The sequence below is a fragment of the Antechinus flavipes genome, chromosome 2 (genome assembly GCF_016432865.1).
Source record: "Antechinus flavipes isolate AdamAnt ecotype Samford, QLD, Australia chromosome 2, AdamAnt_v2, whole genome shotgun sequence".
In the NCBI taxonomy this organism is placed as follows: domain Eukaryota; kingdom Metazoa; phylum Chordata; class Mammalia; order Dasyuromorphia; family Dasyuridae; genus Antechinus; species Antechinus flavipes.
In genome coordinates, this window is record NC_067399.1 from 189,490,098 (window position 1) to 189,517,346 (window position 27,249).

A 27,249-nucleotide genomic window follows, 5' to 3' on the forward strand; every position below is an offset into this window, starting at 1 on the left:
AAAAAAAAGAAAGAAAGAAAAGAAAAAAATATACTCATTTTCTGTTGAGGAAATTGAGACTGGAACTAGTTAACCAACTTGCCCAGGGTCATAGCATTATTGAGCATTTGAAATAAGATTTGAATTCAGATATTGCTAAATATAGTTCTCTATTCACTGTCATTTAGAATAAGTATAAAATTCTGAAATTGGATTCATAAAACTACTGATGCAACTACAGAATGAGCTACCTTACCTAACAGTATTTCAGATGAACAAGGCTTGGTAATTTCAACTGATTGCAACATAGCCTCCAATTAAATTAATGTGGTCTTAGGCTACATGAAAGAAAGGAAAGAATAAGCATTTATAGAATGTCTACAACATACCAGGCACTGCGTTAAATGCTTTACACTATTTCCTCATTTGACTTTCAAAATAAACCTGGGAGGTAGATGCTGTCATTATTCCAATTTTATACTTGAGAAAACTCAAGCTTTATTTTGTGAGTGAGCTGCCAAAGGTTGCACAGCAAGTATCTAATGCTGGATTTAAACTCAGGTGTTCTTGAGTCTGCACCACCTAAAAGAAGAATAACATCAAAAACACGGAAGATGATTGTATTACCATGTCTTCTCCTATTATAACTATATATATATGGAATTTTTAAAAGAAGGTTATTAACAATGTGGAAGAAATTCAGTCAGTTTAGTTTAGTAATTTTTTAGTCATGTCCATCTCTTCATGACCCAATTTGGGGTTTTCTTGGCAAACATACTGGAGTAGTTAGTCATTTCCTTCTCTAGCTCATTTAATAGATGAAGAACTGAGGCACACGGGGGTTAGACTTACCAAGAGTCACACAGCTGGTAAGTGTTTAAGGCCATTTTTGAAGTCACGAAGATGATTCTTCCTGATTCCAAAACCAGTGCTCCATCCACTGTGCCATCTGGCTGTCCAGGGTAAACAGAGAAAAGTGAATAAAATGTGGGAGAGATTGAAAATCATGTTAACTGACAATTACTTGAAGAAAGTAGAAGTGCTTATCTTCAAAAAGAGAAAAAATGTTTTTAAATATCTGGAAGACATATATGTGAGGAAGAATTCTCTGAGAATTGGTCCAGGCATTGTAGAAAGCAATTTGGAATTATTCTCCCCAAAGACCCTAAAATGTGTATCACTTTTAACTCTAAGATACAGACATTAGGCCCATAACTTAGATTAAAGAGGGGAAAAACATTCTTCTATACAAAAGTACTTATAAGCAGCTCCTTTTGCTAAGAACAAAGATCTGGAAACTAGAAATGTGCACACATATTTTGGAATGGTTAAACAAATTACAATACATAGATGGAAAAGATTCAGAGATATCTGGTAAGACTTTTATGAATTAATGCTGAACAGAAATTTTGAAAAGAATTTTAAAGAACGGATCAGTGTAATAATGATCAATTACCATTCCATAGGACCAATGATGAAGTATGCTACCCACCTCCTGACAGAGAAGTAATGGATTCAGAATAGAGAATTAAACATATGCTTTTTCATGTAGATAATTTGAGAATTTGTTTTGCTTAACTATGCATATTTTTATAAGTTTCTTATCTGCTTTAAATTGGGGAAGGGAAATAGGAAGGAAAGAAATGTTTTTGTTAATTGAAAGAAACAAAATAAATTATACTTTAACAAAGAGTTTAAAGGTATTATATGTAGTTCCAATACTATGTTCAGTAAATAATAATTAAATAAAGATTGTAATATACATTAAATAAATAATGAATTTTCTAACATTAAGAAAGATCTAAATAATGAAATCCTATAACAATAATTTATAGCAACACTTTACACGCATTATCTATAATAGCCCTATAAAATATTTTATCATATTCTGTGGGCATAACATTTGATTTATTTATTTAGTACCAGATTATTAACTGGTCCTCCAGGTAATATTATCTCCATTTTTCAAAAAAGAGAACCAAAGCTTAGGAGCATAAAATGGTTTTCTTTTGGTTTCACAGCTAGTATTGGAGACAGAAATTAAATCTAGTTCTTCCTAACTCCCAGCACAAAAATCTTTTCAATGCTAAACTTACTGTCCCTGGGAATATTCAAGAAATTGCTATCAGAGATTTTGTGTAGAGGGGATTCTTATTGATGTAAAAGAATTAATCACCTGAGATTTGAGGCTCCTCTCTGCTCTGAAGTTATATGATAAAAGGAAAGTTGTTTCCTTCACTATGTTGACTTAAATCTCCCTTTTAATAAGTGAAATTTGCCTTTTAACCAAAAGAAGAAAACAACAAAAACAAATAAGATATTAACTTACTTATATAAAAATTAATTATTCTCCAGATTTCATTTCTTAGTTTTCTGAATTTCCCTAAAAACCTTCTGACCTTGCAAGCTCATATCATCTACCGTGTAATACTGTTTGGCACTGTGGCCTTTCCCTTTGATTGATTGGTTCTAGGAAGAATCTCCATTTTAAGGAGAATACCCAGGTCAACCATTCCTCTTCAGGGCTCACATATATCTTCATCTTTTCCTCTTCTTTCTCCACTATTAAACTTTCTTTTATATATATTAAACCTTCTCCACTATTAAACATCCTTTTATATATTTAAATCCTTTCCAATATTAAACTTCCTTTTATATATTTAAACCTTCTTCATCTCTTGCTCTTCTTTCTCCACTATTAAACTTCCTTTTATATCTTATTCCTTCTAAATCTAAGTTTCTTGAGGGTAACAACTTTTTTTTCTATGTGTTATTTATATTACCAACATTTATCACAGTGCCTAGCATAGAATAAGTGATTAATAAATGCTTCTTAATTTTATTTGTTTAATGATAAGTTATATAGTATATATCGGTAGGTTGTAATTATTCCAATTTTTGGACAAAGACAAATTCAGAATTTAAATGATTTTTCACAGTTCTATAAAATTCTATAAAGGAAAAATGAAAGAACCAGAATTTGTCTCTAGATCTTGATACCAAATCCAAGATTCTTTCTATTGTACCATACTGACTTCCAAAGAAACTGCACCCTAGCCTCTGAAAAGCCCTTTTCCTAATTGTTATTGAAAATAGATTGCTGTGGGGAAAAGAACATTGAATAGGAATTATAAGTTCTAGTTCTTTCTAATACCAGTAAGTAAATTAGCATTTGTTGTTGTTGTTGTTTTTGTTTATCTTTTCTTCTTGAAGAAGACCATGGCATCTGGAAAATGATGTTATGACCTGCAAGTGAATTGGATTTAAGTGAGGGAAGACTGTGCAAGGTCACCTGCCTCACTTTCCCCTCCAGAGCTATCTGAGTCTAGGGTCCAGATGATGTTTTAGGCACAATAATCAATCTTAGGTCAATGAAAATTTTTTATTTTTACTTTTTTAAAAGATCTTACTAAATACAACCTGTTTTAACAAAATAAATCAAATTTATACAATATGATTAAGCTGTAGGAAGAGTCACTCTTAGAGATGATTGGATGATAATCTTATGTGTGTATATGTGTTTCAATGGAATGAAAGTTCCTTGAGGACAAACGCTGTTTGATTTTTGTCTTTGTTTTGATTTTTTTTTTTTTTTTTTTTTTTTTTTTTTTTTTTTTAAATTTTTTTATTTAATAATTACATTATATTTACACTCATTTCTGTTCCGATTTTTTTTTCCCCTCCCTCCCTCCACCCCCTCCCCTAGATGGCAAGCAGTCCTTTATATGTTGGATATGTTGCAGTATATCCTAGATACAATATATGTTTGCAGAACCGAACAGTTCTCTTGTTGCATAGGGAGAATTGGATTCAGAAGGTATAAATAATCCGGGAAGAGAAACAAAAATGCAGATAGTTCACATTCGTTTCCCAGTGTTCTTTCTTTGGGTGTAGCTGCTTTTGTCCGTCATTTATCAATTGAAACTCAGGTCTCTTTGTCAAAGAAATCCACTTCCATCAAAATATGTCCTCATACAATATCGTTGTCGAAGTGTATAATGATCTCCTGGTTCTGCTCATTTCACTTAGCATCAGTTCATGTAGGTCTCTCCAAGCCTCTCTGTATTCATCCTGCTGGTCATTTCTTACAGAACAATAATATTCCATAACATTCATATACCACAATTTACCCAGCCATTCTCCAATTGATGGGCATCCATTCATTTTCCAGTTTCTAGCCACTACAAACAGGGCTGCTACAAACATTTTGGCACATACAGGTCCCTTTCCCTTCTTTAGTATTTCTTTGGGATATAAGCCCAATAGAAACACTGCTGGATCAAAGGATATGCACATTTTGATAATTTTTTGGGCATAATTCCAGATTGCTCTCCAGAATGGTTGGATTCGTTCACAACTCCACCAACAATGCATTAGTGTCCCAGTTTTCCCGCATCCCCTCCAACATTCATCATTATTTTTTCCTGTCATCTTAGCCAATCTGACAGGTGTGTAGTGGTATCTCAGAGTTGTCTTAATTTGCATTTCTCTGATCAATAATGATTTGGAACACTCTTTCATATGAGTGGTTATAGTTTCAATCTCATCCTCTGAAAATTGTCTGTTCATATCCTTTGACCATTTATCAATTGGAGAATGGCTTGATTTCTTATAAATTTGAGTCAGTTCTCTATATATTTTGGAAATGAGGCCTTTATCAGAACCTTTAACTGTGAAAATGTTTTCCCAGTTTGTTGCTTCCCTTCTAATCTTGTTTGCATTAGTTTTATTTGTACAAAGGCTTTTTAATTTGATGTAATCGAAATTTTCTATTCTGTGATCAGTAATGGTCTCTAGTTCATCTTTGGTCACAAATTTCTTTCTCCTCCACAAGTCTGAGAGATAAACTATTCTATGTTCCTCTAATTTATTTATAGTCTCGTTCTTTATGCCTAGGTCATAGACCCATTTTGATCTTATCTTGGTATATGGTGTTAAGTGTGGGTCCATGCCTAATTTCTGCCATACTAATTTCCAATTATCCCAGCAGTTTTTATCAAATAATGAATTCTTTTCCCAGAAGTTAGGGGCTTTGGGTTTGTCAAACACTAGATTGCTATAGTTGACTATTCTGTCTTGTGAGCCTAGCCTTTTCCACTGATCCACTAATCTATTTCTTAGCCAATACCAAATGGTTTTGGTGACTGCTGCTTTATAATATAATTTTAGATCAGGTACAGCTAGGCCACCTTCATTTGATTTTTTTTTCATTAATTCCCTTGAGATTCTCGACTTTTTATTGTTCCATATGAATTTTGTTGTTATTTTTTCTAGATCAATAAAATATTTTCTTGGAAGTCTGATTGGTATAGCACTAAATAAATAGATTAGTTTAGGGAGTATTGTCATCTTTATTATGTTCGCTCGGCCGATCCAAGAGCACTTAATATTTTTCCAATTATTTAAGTCTGACTTTATTTGTGTGGAGACTTTTTTATAATTTTGCTCATATAATTCCTGACTTTCCTTTGGTAGATAGATTCCCAAATATTTTATGGTATCAACAGTTATTCTGAATGGAATTTCTCTTTGTATCTCTTGCTGTTGGGTTTTGTTGGTGATGTATAAAAATGCTGAGGATTTATGGGGATTTATTTTGTAGCCAGCTACTTTGCTAAAATTATGAATTATTTCCAATAGCTTTTTGGTAGAATCTCTGGGGTTCTCTAGGTATACCATCATATCATCTGCAAAGAGTGATAGTTTGGTTTCCTCATTGCCTACTCTAATTCCTTTTATATCTTTCTCGACTCTTATTGCCGAGGCTAGTGTTTCTAATACGATATTAAATAATAATGGTGATAGTGGGCAACCTTGCTTCACTCCAGATCTTACTGGGAAAGGTTCCAGTTTTTCCCCATTGCATATGATGCTTACTGATGGTTTTAAATATATGCTCCTGACTATTTTAAGGAAAAGTCCATTTATTCCTATGCTCTCAAGTGTTTTTATTAGGAATGGATGTTGGATTTTATCAAATGCTTTTTCTGCATCTATTGAGATGATCATGTGGTTTTTGTTTGTTTGGTTATTGATATAGTCAATTATGTTAATAGTTTTCCTAATATTGAACCAGCCCTGCATTCCTGGTATAAATCCTACTTGGTCATAGTGTATTATCCTGGTGACAATTTTCTGTAATCTTTTTGCTAATATTTTATTTAAGATTTTAGCATCAATATTCATTAGGGAGATTGGTCTATAATTTTCTTTCTCTGTTTTCAGCCTACCTGGTTTAGGTATCAGTACCATATCTGTGTCATAAAAGGAGTTTGGTAGGACTCCTTCAATCCCTATTTTTTCAAATAGTTTATATAACATTGGAGTTAATTGTTCTTTAAATGTTTGGTAGAATTCACATGTAAATCCATCTGGTCCTGGGGATTTTTTCTTAGGGAGTTGATTGATAGTTTGTTCTATTTCTTTTTCTGAGATGGGACTGTTTAGGATATTTACTTCTTCCTCTGTTAGTTTGGGCAAGCTGTATTTTTGGAGGTATTTTTCTATTTCATTTAAGTTGTCGAATTTATTGGCATAAAGTTGGGCAAAGTAACTCCTAATTATTGCTCTAATTTCCTCTTCGTTAGTGGTGAGTTCTCCCTTTTCATTTTTAAGACTAACAATTTGATTTTCCTCTTTCCTTTTTTTAATCAGATTTACTAAGGGTTTGTCTATTTTGTTGGTTTTTTCATAGAACCAACTCTTAGTTTTATTAATCAATTCAATAGTTTTTTTACTTTCAATTTTATTGATCTCACCTTTTACTTTTAGAATTTCAAGTTTAGTGTTTGACTGGGGGTTTTTAATTTGTTCCTTTTCTAGCATTTTTAATTGCAAACCCAATTCATTGACCTTCTCTTTCTCTATTTTATACAAATAGGCCTCTAGAGATATGAAATTTCCCCTTATTACCGCTTTGGCTGCATCCCATACATTTTGGTATGATGTCTCATTATTATCGTTTTCTTGGGTGAAGTTATTAATTATGTCTATGATTTGCTGTTTTACCCAATCATTCTTTAGTATGAGATTATTTAGTTTCCAATTATTTTTTGGTCTACTTCCCCCTGCTTTTTTGTTGAATGTAATTTTCATTGCATCGTGGTCTGAAAAGGATGCATTTACTATTTCTGCCTTACTACATTTGAGTTTGAGGTTTTTATGTCCTAATATATGGTCAATTTTTGTATAGGTTCCATGAACTGCTGAAAAGAAAGTGTATTCCTTTCTGTCTCCATTACATTTTCTCCAGAGATCTATCATATCTAGCTTTTCTAGTATTCTGTTTACCTCTTTGACTTCTTTCTTATTTATTTTCTGGTTTGATTTATCTAATTCTGAGAGTGCAAGGTTAAGATCTCCCACTATTATAGTTTTACTGTCTATTTCTTCTTGCAGCTCTCTTAGTTTCTCTTTTAAGAATTTAGATGCTACCCCACTTGGTGCATATATGTTTAATATAGATAGTGCTTCATTATCCATGCTACCCTTTAGCAAGATATAGTGTCCTTCCTTATCTCTTTTAATTAGGTCAATTTTTGCTTTAGCTTGATCTGAGATCAGGATGGCTACCCCTGCTTTTTTGACTTCACCTGAAGCATAGTAGATTTTGCTCCAACCTTTTACCTTTAACCTGCATGTATCTCCCCGCTTCAGGTGTGTTTCCTGTAAACAACATATTGTAGGATTCTGGCTTTTAATCCATTCTGCTAACCGCTTTCTCTTTATGGGGGAGTTTACCCCGTTCACGTTTATGGTTAGAATGACCAATTCTGTATTACTTGCCATCTTGTTAACCCCGGTTTATGCTTTCCTCCCTTCTTTCCCCTTTCCCCCCTTCCAAGTATTAAGCTTGTGAGCACCCCTTGCTTCTCACAGCCCTCCCTTTTTAGTATCCCTCCCCCCTCCTTAGAGTTCCTCCCCCTATCTTACCCCTTTCCCTCCCAGTTCCCGTATTCCCTTCCCCTTAGCTTATTCCTTCCCTTTCCACTTTTCCCTTCTCACTTTTCAATGAGATGGGAGAAGTTTCACCATAGATTGAATATGTCTTAAGATTTTTCACTTAAAGCCAATTCTGAAGGCAGTAAGATACCCACTATATTCATCCCCCTCCATTCTTTCTCTCAGATATAATAGGTTTCCTATGCCTCTTCATGAGATGTACTACCCCCACTTTACCCTTTTTCTGGTACAATGTCCTTTCCACATCAATTTCTAGAACAAGGTATACATGTATTCTTTATACATCTATATAGTCAAAATATAGTTCCCAAGATTAATCTTTACCTTTTTAGATTTCTCTTGAGTTCTATATTTGTAGATCAAACTTTTTGTTAAGTTCTGGTTTTTTCATCAGAAATAGATGAAATTCGCTTACTTCGTTGAATGTCCATCTTCTTCCCTGGAAAAAGATGCTCATTCTCGCTGGGTAAGTTATTTTTGGTTGCATACCAAGTTCCTTAGCTTTTCGGAATATCATATTCCAGGCCCTTCGATCTTTTAATGTGGATGCTGCCAGATCCTGGGTGATCCTTATTGTGGCTCCTTGATACTTGAATTGGGTTTTTCTAGCCGCTTGCAATATTTTTTCTTTCACCTGAGGGTTCTGGCATTTGGCCACTATATTCCTTGGTGTTTTGATTTTAGGATCCCTTTCAGTGGGTGATCGATGAATCCTTTCAATGTTTATTTTTTCCTCTGTTCCTATGACTTCTGGGCAGTTCTCTTTGATAATTTCCTGGAAGACAGTGTCCAGGCTTTTTTTTTCATCATGTTTTTCTGGAAGTCCAATGATTCTCAGATTGTCTCTCCTGGATCTGTTTTCCAGGTCTGTTGTCTTCCCCAGAAGGTATTTCACATTTTTCTCCATTGTTTGATTTATTTGGATTTGCTTGACTGATTCTTCTTGTCTCCTCGAGTCATTCAATTCCACTTGTTCAATTCTGATTTTCAGTGAAGTATTCTCTTCACTCACTTTTTTAAAATCTTTCTCTAATTGTCCAATTGAGTTCTTTTGTTCTGTGGAATTTTTTTCCATTTCGCCAATTTTGTTTTTTAGAGAGCTGTTTTCTGTTTCCAGTTCACTAATCCTATTTTTCAAGGATTTTACTTCTTTATCCACTCTCTCTTTAACTTTCTCCAGACTCTTTTCCCATTTTTCTTCTAGCTCCCTTGTGAGAGCCTTTTTAATCACTTCTATGAGGTTCATCTGTGCTGAGGAACAGCCGATCTCCTCCTTTGGGGAATCACCTGGGGACTGCCTGTTTTTAGTCTCCTCAGGATTTAGAGTCTGCTCTCTATCTGTATAGAAGCTGTCAAGGGTTAAAGTCCTCTTCAGCTTCTTGCTCATTCTGTCTATTAATCAAAGACAAACTACCAAAGAAAAACAGAAAAAACTGGAGTCTTTCTTTGGGGGGGGGCTGGGTGTGTTATCGAGCTTCCTCTACAGACTGCAGGTGGCAGCAGTGAGGCACTAGCAGGACTGTGCTGCGCCTGCGCTCTGAGATCCCAGAGCGTGCTGAGTCACTGAGGGGGGGGAAGGGGGGGGGGGGGGCAGGTCCTGAGAGACTTCAGCTGTTTGCGGTTGTGTTCTTCAGCCCGGTGTTTTTAGCTTTTCTGCTGGGCTGTTGACTTGCTGCAGGTTCCAAACCTGTAGCGAAGCTCTCCCCGCAGAGACAGCTGCGATCACTCCCCACCCCCTCTCCAGTCTGCTCCCGTGCTCTCACTGCCGCTGCCCGCCGCCTGCGCCCGATCTAAAACCGCCCCAGCCCTCCAGTAAAGACAGACCTTTCTTGGCGGATCTCAAGGATGGCTTCTCTTGGTAACTATTTGTGGGTTTTTTTTCAGTCAAGCATTGATTCAGAGGCTTGTAATGAAGTGGATAGTGAGAGAAAGCGCGGAGCTTATGCAACTGTGAGCCTCCTCTCCGCCATCTTAACCGGAAGTCCTTTGTTTTGATTTTGTCCCCATTACTTAGTATAATTCCTTGCTCATAGCAAGTACTTACTAATAAATGCTTGCTGAATTTAATCTAACCTCTTATTTACAGTAGGAAAAGAGAATCCCAGGAAAGTCAAAAGACTTGTATAGGTCACATAATATTAGTGTTAGAATTGGGACTAGATTTCAAACCAGGTCTCTTGACATCTAGCCTAGATTCTTTCTAATATATCATACTATTTGACTTTTGAAATTATTGTTGGAAATGATACCAAAAATTATGTTTTGATCTATGGCACATTGTTTTGTGAGTAAATATTTCTCCCATATATAAGTACGTAAGTTTGGCACAGTAAATGGCATCACTGCAGAGAAAGTCACTTGCCAAGAAATGTTCCAAACCAAAGCATAATGTTTTTAGTAAATTATGAGTAATGGAATGAAAAATAAAGAATTGCTGCTTTTGACATGAGCTTGATAAGACAGACAAGATTGCTTAATGTTTTTGCTCCCATTTGGTTTCCCAGCTGTAACATCAGGATGAAGTGTGCTATCTTGCATAGCTTTGTCCCCCTCCAGAGCATAGTCTCCATAAATACTTTCTGATGATCAAGTTTCGAGAAATATAGTTCGTTGTTTCTATATAACTAGTGTGGACGGTTCCCCCTGGGGAGGCCTTTAGCTGGTTTTCTTGAAAATACAAAACTAGCCAAACATCTGGGCAGCAAATGCCCAGAAACCTTCCCATACATGCATGGAATGGTTTGTCTGCACTGTGAGTCATATGACAGCTCCTTCAGTCAGGATGGCTCAGTGAAGGTCTTACAAAATCAAAATCTACCCTCCTCACCCCCAATTTTAGGAATGGTTGATGATCTTAATTAAACTTTAAATGTGTTCCATCCCTGCCTTCAAAGGTCATATTATGTAGGAAAAAGGAATATTTCTCTATTTTTATAGAGACGAATGTACCACCTATTTGTAACCTTAGATCAGCAAGCATATGTCTCTAAGTAGTTCCATGAGGAAAACTCCCATATTAATGAAGCTGAATGTCTGAGGACTTGGATCTTGAGATTGTTTGATTTGACAGTTGAATTATATTTTTAAAAATCAATGTCTTGAATTTTTAATTTCCTAGCATTGCTGTCATTTGATAACAATTTTGCCATACTGATACTATTCTGACTATATGCCAAGCAAGGGAAAAGGTTTTAGAATCTTGTTAACTATGAGAAAATGTATTTATATACACAAGATTCCACTTCTTTAATATTTCTTCCCCTGAATTAGGACTGCAGAAAAGAATGGAACATTTGTCTATGAAAAATCAACCACCGAGTTTAGCCAAAAATTCCTTTTTCCTCATTGATAATTCATTAAGTATTTACTGAGCACTTACTAATGCAAAAGAATTATACAGGAAAATAAGATTCTAGAACTACAAAGGACTTCAGACTTCATGGACATTTATTCATATATGTATGTATCTATTCATTCATTCATTTAGTCATTTATTCATTTATTTATCCATTTATTTATTTATTCATTCATTCGTTTATTTGTTTATTTATTTATATCTTCCTATGCCTAAAGCCTTGTACATAGTAGGCACTTAATATTTTAGTCTGAAATTAAATTGAATTTTATCATTTTTCCAAATCCTATATTTAATATCTCTTAACTACTGGTTTCCCCAACTACCTCTTGCAAGAGACCTCCACATTATTAGTACTTTCATGCCAAGATTACCTTCCATATACAATAAAACACACACACACAGAAAATTGGTGTAAAAGATATCCTCTTTTAAAATGAGCTTCTTTATGTCAGGAACTGTATTTTTGCATTCTTTTGTATACCGAGTTTAGCACTAGACCTGGCACATTGTTGTTGCTCTTGTTCAGTCATGTCTGACTCTATGTCACCCTGTGGACCATACTGTTTACAGGATTTCCTTCACCACCTAATCAAGACTAACAGAGATTATGTGACTTGTCTTGAGTCACACAACCTAGTGTCTAAGGCTGGATTTGAACTCAGTTCTTTTCGACTCTGTATCTTCTGTCCTGTCTGGAAACATAATAATTGCTTAACAAATGCTTATTGCAGATCTAACATATGAGGTAACTTTGGCCCAGGAAAGTGAAGCAACTTAATACAATTTAGAGACAGAAGGAAGATATAAACTAGGATCTTAGAGTTCTGATCTTCTTTCTTTTATATATGATGGTTGCCTTCCCTATGTTATGGTCCTTGCCCTGTGGGTGGGTAACAGAAAAGCTGTAGCAATAAATTGTGGTGAGCTTTTTCTTCTCAAAACGCAACCAGGTGATAAAAGTTCAGATCTTTTATTATCTCAAATATAGCCTGGTTAGCTTAGAGGCCTATCTCTCTGCTTGGTTCCAAGAGCTCTCTCCAAATGTCGCCAAATCCAAAGGTCTGGTCCTTCAGCCTTTGCCTCTGCTTTCTTCAGCCTCCAGCCAGCTCCACTCTTCATGTCATTCCAGTGAAATCTCGACTTGTAGCTTCTTCACTCTGAAGAACTTCTTTGACTGGCCCATTGAAGCTCTATTTATGCTCCTTCAAAAGAGGGATTGTGGGTTTTCTCCCATAGTGCTCTCTGGCCCAAAGAGCTTCAAGGGAGGTGTGAACTCATTGAACTCCAATGAGTAAAGGTGTGAACACAAGCCTTGTATTAATTAGTTCTACTTAGTACCTTGTTTCAGGTTCTGCCCAAAACATCTTCTTGTAAGATTAGATCAACTCTAATTAGTTAGCAGTTAGTAAGGATTCCAACAATAAATCATGTATGAGACAATAATATAAGGCAGGCTATGTGTAGTGTAATTAAATTCTGGTCAATGTGGCACAGGCCAGAATATGATTAGGAGTTGAAAGGAGAAAGTTTAATGCAGGGTAGAGGAGTTCTATAAACAGCTTCTTGAGCTTCCCCATGCAAAATTGGAAAGATGGCATGAAATGGAGACAATTTTCTGGTGTGTGTGTGTATGTGTGTGTGTGCATGTGTGTGTATGTATATATGTGTACAGGTGAGTACATATATGGATATATATCTTTAAATAATATTGTTTATTTTGCATCTGTTTCCTGAAGTTAGCATAAAATATTATGCTTCAATAATCTATGTTCATAACCTCTTCTCTGATTAGACAAACTCAATGAAGATATAAACTAGGATCTTAGAGTTCTGATCTTCTTTCTTGATATTTCACTTTTAGTTCTCAACCAAAAATGTCATCCTTACCCTTTACCAATAAGGAAACAATTTTGATAATAACAGTTAGAGATTGATGCTACAGTCACTGCAGGGTGTATCATATCCTTGAAAAGTTAGCTCTTCATAAGACAAAGCTATTCTGAATCTTTGGAACATTGTTTAGGAAAGGGAATAAGATTGTTTTATTACCCTATATTCCCATAAAATGTATCAGTCTTAAATTCTGCACAAAATTTTGTGTTATATGATTAAATGAATGCGTGTACATTTCTCAGAAATGAGAATAAGAATAAAGAGGGACAGTGAGGAAACAAGTCTGAATAATAAAGAAAGTACATTTTATGGAATTTCCTTCCTTATCTCTTTTAATTAGATCATTTATTTTTTTTGCTTTTGCTTGATCTGAGATCAGGATAGCTAGCCCTGCTTTTTTTCTTTTTTTCTTTTTTAACTTCACCTGAAGCATAATAGATTTTGCTCCAGCCTTTTACTTTTACTATGTATGTATTGAGAGTGTAGATTGGGAGTTTTTTTTTTTTTAAACTCCTTTTATATTTCATATCTATTTTATCAGGAATTATATGCTTTTCCCATTTCATCATATCTATTTTTTAAATTTTCTTCAGATAATTTCTGTTTTTCCTTTTCCATACCCTCTTGCAAAGACCTCATTTCCTTTCCCCATTTTTCTTCTAATTCTCTTTTAAAATCTCTTTTTAAAAAATTTCTAAGAAAGCCTTGTGAAATGGGGACCAGCTCATATCTCCCTTTAGTGCTTCATCTGGAGTTGCTTTGCCTTTAGGAACCTAAGGATTTGAGATCTGTACTCTGTCTCCATGAAAGTTGTCTATGGCCAGAGTTCTTTTTTTTCCCTTTTTTAAAGGTTGAGATCTGCTCTTAAGCCAAAGGTGTGACAGCTGCTTTAGTTTGCCCTGGGGCAGGTGTGTCTGACTGATTCCTAGTTCTGAGTAATCATGGCCAGGTCCTAAGAAATTATAGTAACTTTCAATGTTCAAAGTTCTTTTCTGTTTCTTGCACATTTCCTTTTCTTTTGGTATTTCCTCCTTTTTTTAAACTTTTATGATGAACTCTGGTCTTGGGGTAAAGGGGAACTGTCTCAAATTTTCTATATAGCTCTGTCCCTTAGCTTTGAGCCCAGGGTACCCTTGTGTTTGCAGGGGATAGCCTTGCCTGCCCTTTTCAGGAAACCAGTTGGTTTTGCAGAATTTGCCTTTTAAAATGTTGCTGGAAGCTGTCCTACTGATTTGCTCCTCCAATGAGCCAGGACTGAGGGTCTTAGTTGCTAATTAGCTGTGGTTAATTCGGCTTTCTCCAAATGTATCTGAACTGGGCTGGATACTCTTTTCACTATAGTGAGAAAGTGACCTTTTTTGAAATTTTTTCATTCTATCTTGAGCTACAGAGTGATTTCATTCCATTAGATGCTGTTCAGAGGCTTGGTTTCATGTTGTTTTTGAGGGAAACTGAGATAGTTTAAGCAGCTTCCTGACTGAACTCCACCATTTTGGTTCCATCAAGGAAAGGGGGTTACAGTAAATTAATCAACAGCAAAATCCCTCTGTCTATCTTCATATTCCTTAGGTTATTTTTTGCCTTATGTACAATCTTCACTTCGCCAATAAGCTAGTCAGTTTCTTTCTTTGTTTTGGTTAGTTTAGAAAAAAATATTTTATTGATATATTTTCTTTTTAGGACACCTATGTTTTATCAATATACACCTCTCCCCTTTTCTTTTCAGACAGCCACCTCTAATTTAAAAAGAGAAGTTGCAGAGAAAAGGTAGCTTTGTAAAAACATCAACATATTGAGCAATTCTGGTATTATTTTTTAGTATTAATTCTACCTTCCATAATCCCTACAACTTTCTAAAGACACACTTTTGGAAAGTAATGAGAGGATGTACATTCAGAGGAAGTACATAATCATTTTAATTTCATAAATCATTTTGATTGTTTTATGATTGTTCTTTTGATTTTTACATAATTATTGTGCACATTACTTTTCTAGTTCTGTTTGTTTCAATTTATATTAGTTCATATTGTTTTTACATACTTCTTTGTTGGCAACATTTTCATTATTTATTAGCACAGTAATAGTCAAATACATTCATATGACAACATTTTAGCCTCCTCTCAGTCAATTGACATGTAATTTGGTATATTTGTTTTTGCGGAAGAATTGGTCCAATGAATGAAAGGTAGCATGTTGTGGTGGATATAGCCTCTAGAATTTGAGCCCAGAAAAGCTAGGTTCAAACCTTGCCTCAGATACTCACCCAACTATGTTACCATAAAGAAATTATGTAGCCTCTCTAAGCTTCAGTTTCCTTGTGAGTAAAATGGAGGATAGAGTGCTATTTGATGGCGCCTAGGTAATTTTTTAAAATTTTATTAGATTACACACATATCTTGACATATTCATATATTTATATTAATATAGATATATGATTCCAAGATGTTCATAATGATGAAGTCATGAATCCCTTGAAATACCAAGAAATATCAAGATAAATATTTCAGGAGATTCAAGATCTCATCATGTTGGACACCATGGAATCATTGAATTAGAGAGTTGGAATAACTCTGAACCATTCAGTTAAACTCATACCTGAAAAGGAATATATACTATAAATTACCTAATGAATTATCAACCTGCATGTGCTTTTATACCTCTATTAAGAAGGAACCTATAACTTCCCAACTCAGTCTAGTCTACTTATGAATAACTGTTAATTGTTAGGATTTTTAATTTTTTTTTTCTTGAAAGAAGACTGACAAAAAGTGGACTTATGATTTCTTCATAGAGGAAACTCCTGAATGAGGAAATTCCATTTACAATGTACTTCTGTATCTTGTCTAAAATGTATGGTCTTAGAGAATTGTCTAGAACACTAAGAAGCTATGATTTTCCAAGATTATGGAACAGTATAAGCCAAAGATTGAATTTTTTTTTTATAAATTTTATTTTATTTAATAATAACTTCGCATTGACAGAATCCATGCCAGGACAATTTCTACACAACATTATCCCTTGCAATCACTTATGTTTCGTTTTTTTCCCCTCCCTCCCTCCTCCCCCCCCAGGATGGCAAGCAGTCCTATATATGCTAAACATGTTGCAGTATATCCTAGATACAATACATATTTGCAGAACCGAACAGTTCTCTTGTTGCACAGGGAGAATTGGATTCAGAAGGTAAAAATAACTCGGGAAGAAAATCAAAAATGCAAATAGTTCACATTCATTTCCCAGTATTCCTTCTTTGGGTGTAGCTGTTTCTGTCCATCATTTCTCCAATGAAACTCAGTTAAGTCTCTTTGTCAGAGAAATCCACTTCCATCAGAATACATCCTCATACAATATCGTTGTCGAAGTGTATAATGATCTCCTGGTTCTGCTCATCTCACTTAGCATCAGTCCATGTAGGTCTCTCCAAGCCTCTCTGTATTCATCCTGCTGGTCGTTCCTTACAGAGCAATAATATTCCATAACATTCATATACCACAATTTACCCAGCCATTCTCCAATTGATGGGCATCCATTCATTTTCCAGTTTCTAGCCACTACAAACAGGGCTGCTACAAACATTTTGGCACATACAGGTCCCCTTCCCTTTTTTAGTATCTCTTTGGGGTATAAGTCCAATAGAAACACTGCTGGATTAAAGGGTATGCACAGTTTGATAACTTTTTGGGCATAATTCCAGATCGCTCTCCAGAATGGCTGGATTCGTTCACAACTCCACCAACAATGCATCAGTGTCCCCGTTTTCCCGCATCCCCTCCAACATTCATCATTATTTTTTCCTGTCATCTTAGCCAATCTGACAGGTGTGTAGTGATATCTCAGAGTTGTCTTAATTCACATTTCTCTGATCAATAGTGATTTGGAACACTCTTTCATGTGAGTGGTAATAGTTTCAATTTCTTCATCTGAAAATTGTCTGTTCATATCCTTTGACCATTTATCAATTGGAGAATGGCTTGATTTTTTATAAATTTGAGTCAGTTCTGTATATATTTTGGAAATGAGGCCTTTATCAGAACCTTTAATTGTAAAGATGTTTTCCCAGTTTGTTACTTCCCTACTAATCTTGTTTGCATTCGTTCTGTTTGTACAAAGGCTTTTTAATTTGATATAATCAAAATTTTCTATTTTGTGATTGGTAATGGTCTCTAGTTCATCTTTGGTCACAAATTTCTTTCTCCTCCACAAGTCTGAGAGATAAACTATCCTATGTTCCTCTAATTTATTTATAATCTCGTTCTTTATGCCTAGGTCATGGACCCATTTTGATCTTATCTTGGTATGTGGTGTTAAGTGTGGGTCCTTGCCTAATTTCTGCCATACTAATTTCCAGTTATCCCAGCAGTTTTTATCAAATAATGAAATCTTATCCCAAAATTTAGAATGCCAAAGATTGAATTTAAAATTACATCTTCCTGACTTCAAAGCAATTCTATATCCAATATGCAACAATGTTTCTCTTTTCCCAATATCTACTCTTAATTTACCTCTTCACATTTTCTACCAATTATTCTCTCTGTCATCAAATCAATCTAATCCCTCTTTTACATGATAGCACTTCAGTATTAGAATAAAGATATTCATATTGTATCTTCCTTGAGATCTTCTTTCTTTATATTAAATATTTTCAGCTCCTTCAATTCTCACACAAGTGCTCAAGATCCTTCTCCATACTAGTTATACTCTTCTTATAGTAAACTCAGTAGTTAGTCTGTGCTTGATACAAAATAAGCACATGAAAATATTTCATGATTGATTGGTACCAATGATAACACACACATGTCTTTTTGTCCTGCAAATTACAAAAGGGATTAGATATGTAGATGATTTCAATGATCCAAATGAATTTTTAAATTTGAAATAATTTCAGATTTAAAAGAATGACTTTTCCTAACAAGTGTTTAATATATTAACCTAGCTAAAATGAAGCAAAATGAAAGACAGTGTGTTATAAATAATTGTTTAAATATTCATTGAAGAATGACTAGTTCAAGAAAAAAGAAAGGGAACAAAAAAAAAAACCTGTAGAAGGCTGGAACTATGCACTGAGATCAGGACTGCAGGGACTGTGAGTGCGTGAGACTGTGAATATGATATGTGAATATAATAGAATATCACTGTTACATAAAAAATGATAAATATAATTAACATATAGAACCATGGAAAAATGTACATGAATGGATTCAAAGGGAAGTAATTACATCCAGTAAAACAACTTGCACAATGACTAAAACAATGTAAATGGAAATAATAACCATGAAACAATCCATAATTAATATTGTGAAGTTAAAAATAAGTTTAGTCCCAAAGAAGAGATACATCTCCCCCTATTTTAATGGAAAGGTGTAAGACACTGAAAAATATCAGATTTTTATATTGTTTTTGATGAATTATTTCCCATTTGCTATTTTTTTCTTTTCTTTTAAAAAATAGTTATAAGGACTTTGTCTCTGCTTTAGAAGAGGAAGAGAAATACAGCAGACAATCCAGATAGAAAAGATAATAAAAATTTAGAACAAAATAATTTTCAGAGTACAGATGACACAGTTAACAATTGTCTGAAATGAAATTCAAACTCAGGTCTTCTTTGAAGCCAGATCCATCATTTATTACAATGCACAATACTGTAGAGGGCTGGAACTATGCACTGAGATCGGAACTGCCAGGACTGCTAGCGCTTGAGGCTAACTTCTGATTGGACCATATTCTATGGGCATATGCTTGGAAAATGGTCCTTTCCACTATCGGTTCTGGCTCAATGATTGGTGTAGAGAGGATTGTAGGAGAGACTAGGGAGTGGAGTAAAGCTAGCCAGAGACACACTCTTGGCAGTAGATGGGGGAAGGTGCTTGTGGAGATTCTGCTTCCATCCTGTTCTATCCTGAGTCTGGGGACCAAGAATAAAGATTGAGGACTTTTGCCTATCTTGACTCCGACTGATTCTGGGGTGTCCTGGGTGCGAACGCGGTCATTACAAAAACCAAAAATTTATAGTTTCAGACTTGGATGTTATTATTTTTAAGTCTGGCGTTGGGTATTTTATTTTTATACTAGGAGGAAAAATTCAGTGAGATGTTTTGTAATTTTCTAATTTTTTTTCTATGCTGATCTTTTAATACCACATTTCTGGGATACATGGATGTTGATGGGGGAAAACTATCCCATTTTTGAGTAAAATAGAAAGCATGTGAAGGGTAATGGTGGCAGCAGAAGGAGATATCTTATTCTTTGAATAGTCATGTCTTACTGGTAATTTTTGTTGGTTATGTGTGTTTTTTTCCCCCGAGTGGGGTAAAGAGAAGGATAACATGATGACAGCAGATGTTTAGTAATTTTCTTAGAGTGATTCTGTCCATGTGGAAAACACACACAAAAAAAACTTAAAGTTGAAGATGATTTTAAACAACTCACTGAAATAACAGATGCTTGGGGCTTCAGACAACCAGGGTAATGATCATTATATTTAAAAATGACCATGTCTCATATTGTATTTAAGATTTAACTTAACATGTTTAACATGTATGAGACTACCTGCCATCTAGGGGAAGAGGTGGAGGGAAGGAAGGGAAAAGTTGGAACAAAAGTGATTGCAGTATTGAAAAATTACCCATGCATATGTCTGTCAATAAAAAACTATAATTAAAAAAAGGAAAAAACCAATTTTAAACTTTAATACAAAATAAGTTAAAAATGTTATGTGTACAGCAGAACTGAACAGAGGATGCAAAGTATAAAACAATAAATTCCATTTAAAAAAAGCATTTTACAATAAATATTAAATCAATCAATAATGAATACTACACATTGAAAAGAATAGTGATTGAATAGAAAAAAATGGCCATGCTTGAAATATAGAATCTTACAAAAATTATATATGATAGACCTGTGAAGAAAATTACATGAGAATAGAAAGAAGTGTATTTTTCCCTCAAATATATATGTCATAGTCACAAAAATGATCATATATTAGGGCACAATCAAATTCAGAAAATCAGAAATATTAAATGTACTCTTTTAAGATAATAATGAAATAAAATTATATTTAATTAAAAAGCCATCTAAGCATAGATTAAAAATTAATTAAAAACTAAAATAATCTATCCTAAATAATGAGTGGGTCAAAGACCAAATCATAGAAGCAATCAATAATTTCATTAAAGGAAATAGAAACAGTGACATTTAAAAATTTGTAGAATGCAGCCAAAATGATACTTAAGGAAACATAGGTCTAAATTCATAAATCAATGAAAGAGAAAAAGAGCAGATAAATAAATTAAGCATGCAACTAAAAAATCTAGAAAGATAACAAATTAAAATTGTCAATTAAAGGGAAAAAGTACATCTTTAAAATCAAAGGAGAAAGTAATAAAATTGAAAGTAAGAAAATGATTGAAGTAATAAATTACATTAGGAGATGCTTTTATGGGGAAAAAAAAAACCCACATTGTCTAATCTGACTTTTCCAGTAAGGCACTTTACATTTTCTTCCATTTTTTCATCCCTTTTATTTTGTTTGATTCTTTTACAAAACATATAACTTTTTATTTTCAAAGCATATACAAAGGCAAAACCTTGTGTTCCAAATTTTTTCTCCCTTCTTTCCTTCATTCCCTACCCTAGACAACAAGTAATCCAATATTTGCTAAAAATGTGTAGTTCTATACATATTTCCACTATTATCATGCTGCACAAGAAAAATCAGATCAAAAAAGTAAAAAATCAATGAGAAATAATACAAAAAGCACCCAAACAGCAACAAAAAAGTGAAGACACTATGGTGTGATCAATATCTAGTTTCCACAATCCTCTTTCTAGATGCAATTGACTCTCTCCATCACAAATCTCTTGGAATTTGCCTGCATCACTTTATTGTTAAAAAAGAACCATGCCCATCAGAATTGATCTTATTTGATTGATTCTTGATGTCTCATAGAGTCATTAGCTTTCAATCACCCTGTTCTAGATTTCAATGGGTGATTTTTTTCAGTTAGCTTTTGTATCTCTTATTCCATTTTATTAATTTTACTTTTTAGGTGGTGTTTTCTTCAGTGGATTTTTTTTTTTTACATTTGGCCAATTGCATTTTTTAAGGAATTGACTACCTTTTTCAAAATGTTTACTTTCTTTAACATATCTTTCATTCCTTTTCTCATTTTTTCTTTTATCTCACTTATTTCCCATTTAAGGTCTTGTATGAACACTTCCAAAAAGTGTCTTTGGGCTTGAGACTAATTCTTACCACTCTTTGAGATTCCCTCTGGGGACATTTTGTCTTCATCTGAGCAAGGATGTTCATTATCTCAAAACTATTCTTCAATGTTATACTAGAAATGATAGCTATAACAATAAGACAAGAAAATAAATTGAACAAATAAAAATAGTCTATAAGGAAAGAAAACTGTCAGTCTTTTCATACAATATGATGGTATACTTAGAGAACATCAGAGAATCATTAACAACAAAAAACATAGTCAAAACCATCAACAACTTAAGCAAAAATTCAATATGTATAAAAAGCATTGGGTTTCTATATATTACCAATAAAATACATCAAGAAGAGAGAAAGATATTCCATTTTAAATGGCTACTATTATTATTAATAATAGTAGCAATAACAGAAACTTTACCTGCCAACACAAATTTAATATGAATACAATTACAAACCATTTTTCACACAAATTGTCATATCTAAAAAAGCTGAAAAATATTAATTGTTCATGAGTAGACTGACTCAATATAGTAAAATGATAATTATACCTAGCTTAATTTACTTATTCAATTCTATACTAATCAAACTACCAAAGAATTATTTTAAAATATTAGAAAGTTGGAAAATTATATCTAAAAATTAGAAAAAAGTAACAAAATATATACAAAAGAACAAAAAGGTAAAAATTACAAGAGAATCAATAAAAAAGTTAAGAATAGGCAGCCTTGCTGTTCCAGATTTTAAAATATATTCCAAAATAATAATCATCAAAATAATCTAGTACTTACTAAGAAATAAGATAGTGCATGAGTGGAATATATTAGGTATATAATATGTAGTAGTAAGTTATTATAGCAATCTAATGTTTGATAAACCTTAAGATCAAAGCTTTTGAGATAATGCCTAATTATTGAACAAAAATTATTGGGAAAACTGAACAGCAGTTGGGTAAAAAAAAAACTAGGATTAGTCCAACATCTCACACTGTATAAGAAAAGGCCAAAATGAGAACGTGATTTATATATTAAGTATAATATAATAGGTATATTAGAAGAGAGTGGAAAAATGTATCTGCCAGGCTTATGGATAAAGGAAGAGTTCATTGCCATAAAGGGATCAAGTACATTGATGGAAGTACAATAGATGATTTTGGTTACATGAAATTAAGAAGGTTTTGAAAAATAAATCCATTGCAACAAAATGAGAAGACAGGAAGCTGGGAAATTTTTTTATGGAAAGTTACTCTGATAAAAGCATCATTTCTCAAACATTTAGGAAACTGAGCCAAATTTATAAAAATAGGACCTATTCCCCAGTTTACATAGGGTTAAAAGAATATGAAGAAGTGGGTTCTAGAAGAAGAAATCAAAACTCTCAAAAGTCAATGTGAAACCACTCTAAACCACTACTGATCAGAAAAATGCAAATTGAAACAATTCTGAGATAAGGACAATAACACATATTGTAGGTAATGTGAAAAAATTAGTACAGTAATGTATTGTTGGAAGAGTTGTGAACTAGTTGAACCATTCTGGAGAACAATTTGGAATTATGTTTTTAGGGCTATAAAACTCTTCATACCCTTTGATCCAGCAGTATCACTACTAGAGTTGTATCTCAAAAAGATCAAAGAAAAGAAAAAAAAACATATTTGTACAAAATATTTATAGCAATTCAATTTATGCTAACAAATCATTGGAAATCATGAGAATGTCCAACATTTGGGGAATGGCTGAACAAGTTGGGGAATGGCATGATTGTAATGGAATGCTATTATATTTTAAGAAATGACAAACAGGATGTTTTCAGAAAAACATCTTGAAAAAATTATGTGATTATGATGAAATACTATCATATTATAAGAAATGATGAACAGGATGCTTTCAGAAAACATATCGGGAAAGACTTACATGAACTGATGCAAAGTAAAATGAGTCAAACCAGGAGAGTATTGCACACAGTAAAAGCAATATTATGTGATAATTAAATATGAATGGCTTAGCTACTCTGATCAATACAATAATCCAAGAAAATTCCACAAGGTCCAGGATGAAAAAATGCTCTCCAATTTCAGAGAGAAAACTGAAGAATTATGAATGCAAATTAAAGAATATTTTAAATGTTATTTTTTGCTTTATTTTGTTTTTATTTTCTTTTAAACATGGCTAATATAAAAATATTTTGCATAACTTCATATATATAATCAGTATAAAATTGATTGCTTTCACAAAGATGGGGAATTTGAATGGAGGAAGAGAATTTGGAACTAAATGTTAAAAAATTGTTAAATATTTTATATGTAACTGGGAAATATATAATAAAAATAATAAAAAATGTTTTGAAAAAGCATTTTGGTCCATATTTCTTTTGTTTTCCAAGTGATACTATTCTTAGATTTTTTTTTCACATAATTAATGTAAAGATATATCTTTTGCTGGCTCACCCTGAAGTGAAAATGACAATGCTTTCAAATTCTACAATGATGGAGAGTAATATCTGCTCTTCTCAACTGAAATGATATTATACACACACACACACACATACACACACAGAGAGAGAGAGAGAGATATGTATCAGTTTTTTGAGGTCCATCTTAGTTAAACTTCAAAGGACTTATCAGTATAATCAAGTCACCAAGCATTTATTAAGTGCTTACTTCATGTCAAACACTATACGAACTATGAGGATTTAAGTAGAAGCAAAATGGCAATCAGTAAAAATGAAAGGAAGCTTCCTAAGTTGAGAAATAGTGGGGAAAAATGCAGAAAGTCAAAGGAAGCACCTAGAGGAATAAAGGCATGAACATGACTAACCTAGGTGCTAGGTGCCCTTCTTTAGAATGAAATTATCATTAGGAAATTACCAATCAAAAGAAGGAAGGGTAAAACAATCTTCAAGCATAAGAATACTGAAAGGATGAAGGGATATTCCAGGTTGAGATCACTGCTCATGTCACCATAGTGACAAAGGTAACTTTGAATATGAAGTTTGCTGAACTATAATGCAGAAAAGAAGTTTGGAAAAGCAGGGGTGGATTTAAAGAAGAACCATAATATTGGCTACTAGGGAATGATGATTTTTTTTTGTTCATGAAACCTAAAGAAGCTTCTCTATTATGGCAAAGACTGCATTATTTATGCATTGGTGAAGATAATCCCTCCAAAAAATAAGAGATTTGTGTGTCTCTGTGTGTATGCATATGCCTATTATTTCCTTTTTGGTTTGTTTGGTTTTTGTTGAGGCAATTGAGTATAAGTGACTTGCCCAATGTTCCACAGCTAGGAATTAAATTTGAACCCAGATCCTCCTGATTTCAGGGCTGATGCTCTATTCACTGTGCTACCTAGCTACCCCACACATACATATTATTAAAGTAAAAAAAAAAAAATACATTACCATCTTATATTGTTCCATCATCAAAAATATAGCCTTTGTGAGTATACAGTGTCCTAAACTGGATTTGCTATATGATATAGGTTTCAGCTGATGCTCTTTGACATAAGCTTTCTGCAGGTATAAAATAAGAGGCAAACTAGCTCAACTATTTTTCTAGTCCTTTGTGTAATTATTTCATAGTATTGGAAAGTCTTCAAAAGTGCTGATCAACATTCATTCAGCTAGCACTGTTCTGTCAGTACTTTGGCATAATGGATATATTTTTCTCTGTCATATGAAAAGGTCAACATATGGGTTAAAGAAAGCTTTATTATATTGCAAGCATATTGCAACTCACACACTGAGTCAATAATCTCATGCTGATCTTCTTTAGTAAGGAGCATATGAAAGACATACTCTTAGACTTGCAGATAGAGTTACTGGCATACCCATAACATCAAGTAATGAATCACATCAGCAAAAAGGTGGCAAACTTTGGAAAAATATTTAATGAATGTGCCACCTACTATGGTAGTGCCACTTGCAGGAAATGAGTATTTATGATGCTTTTTCCTTAGTGAAAAATAATTTCAACATTTTTTTTCTCATTTGTTCTTCATTGTAGGTTGAAGAAAGCTTTGTTAGAATGGCAAGCATATTCCAACCCACATACTGAGTCAATAACCATGTTTTGAATAATCTCTTGCTTACAAAGTCCATGAAAATGGAGAGTAATATCTGTTTTCCTCAGCTACAATGATTTTAAATATATATTAGGTAGTGGATTGTGTATCTGTTGTTTGAGGTCCAGTCTCTCATTTGTTTTATTCAAAAAGCATTTGTTTCACTGATGCCATAAACCTCAGCAATAGAGTATTAGGTAGGTAGTATCATTGCCATCTGCTGAAGTTCTATAAAAATAATTAAAAATAGCAATAACAATAATAATAGCTATGATTCATGTTAAATTATAAAATACTAAACCATAAGGTTTATGCAAAATATTTTACAAATATTATCTTATTTGATGCTTACCACGACTGTGGGAGGTAGCTGCTACTATCATTCACATTATCCACCTAGTTGCTCATGGTACTGTTTAGATGACATTAAATTTTCAAATTTGGGCTTGCAGATTAAATGCTTACAAAGGTGGAAATAACTGTGTATATCAGCCCTTTGTTTAAAGAATAAAGCTAGTTAAGTCTTGAGAAACCAGAGTGGGATTACCAGTCTGAACATACAGGATGACAAATTATAGATTACTTGGGATAGAAGAGCAAACTATATTATAATCATAACAATTACAATATAATGCTGTATTATAATATATTAATTAGAATGATACTGCAATGGACATCATGATCTTTTTAGTTTCAATGATCATAGACTGATTTCATTAAAACATCATCATGAAGTTGTGCAGTGCAATTGTTGGAAGGTGCTTTGACTCCATAATACCTATGAATGTAAAAAGCAAAGAATGAAAATGAAGTTTTTCAGTTTCAGGAATTATGAGTACTCATAAGCTAATTTGGAATGTTTTCTGAAGTTTAGTTTTTGCAATTAATTAAAAAGAATTAAAAAGAAGACTGAAGAAAGTAGAAAATAGTTTTTGGATACATGGGTATAACATTGACTAATAATCACATCAAAGCATCTCTTCTTTGAAAAAAATCAGTGCACTGAAAATACATAAAAATAATGTGTCCTTTGTACTTGGAATGATGCATGTGGCTCATCACAGAAAATTGACCACAATGTAATGAATCTTGTGGTTATTACATGGCTATGAATCATGAAACAAATCAAAAGCAAACCTTACATGCAAGTTTATGAAATTATCTATAATTCATTTATGCAAGAATTAGTATTTGATATATGCCATGGATGACTCTGAATATACTTATTCTATTACGTTAGAACTCTAGCCAAATTCACATTTAGAGAATTTTAATACATTAGGGGAAAATCTTTGACTTATTCTAGAGTTAGAGATGAGGCATATGATTCCATTGAATTTGAAACTCCCAGATGAGAAAACTCTCTATATTAAAATTTAAAATAAGCAGGTAATAAGCACCTACTACATGCCAAACATTGTCCTAAGAAATAGAGAAACAAAGAAAGGCAAAAGGTAGATATGGCTTTAAAGGAGTTCAGTCTGATGGGAAAAGCAACAAACATACACACATCTATGTACAAACATAAGCTAAACAGAATATACTTGATAGAGTATTGGAAATGATCAACATAAAGAAGATATTTGAATTAAGGGAAATCAGAAAAGTCTCCCTGAAAGAAATAGAAATTAAGGGGAGATAAATTGGAAAGTAACTGAAAATATTGTGGTATTAATTGTGATGGAATATTATTTTAACATAAGAAATTTTGAGTAGCAAGCATGGTTTCAGAAATACCTGGGAAGACATATAAATCCTTGGAAAGTGAAGTGAAC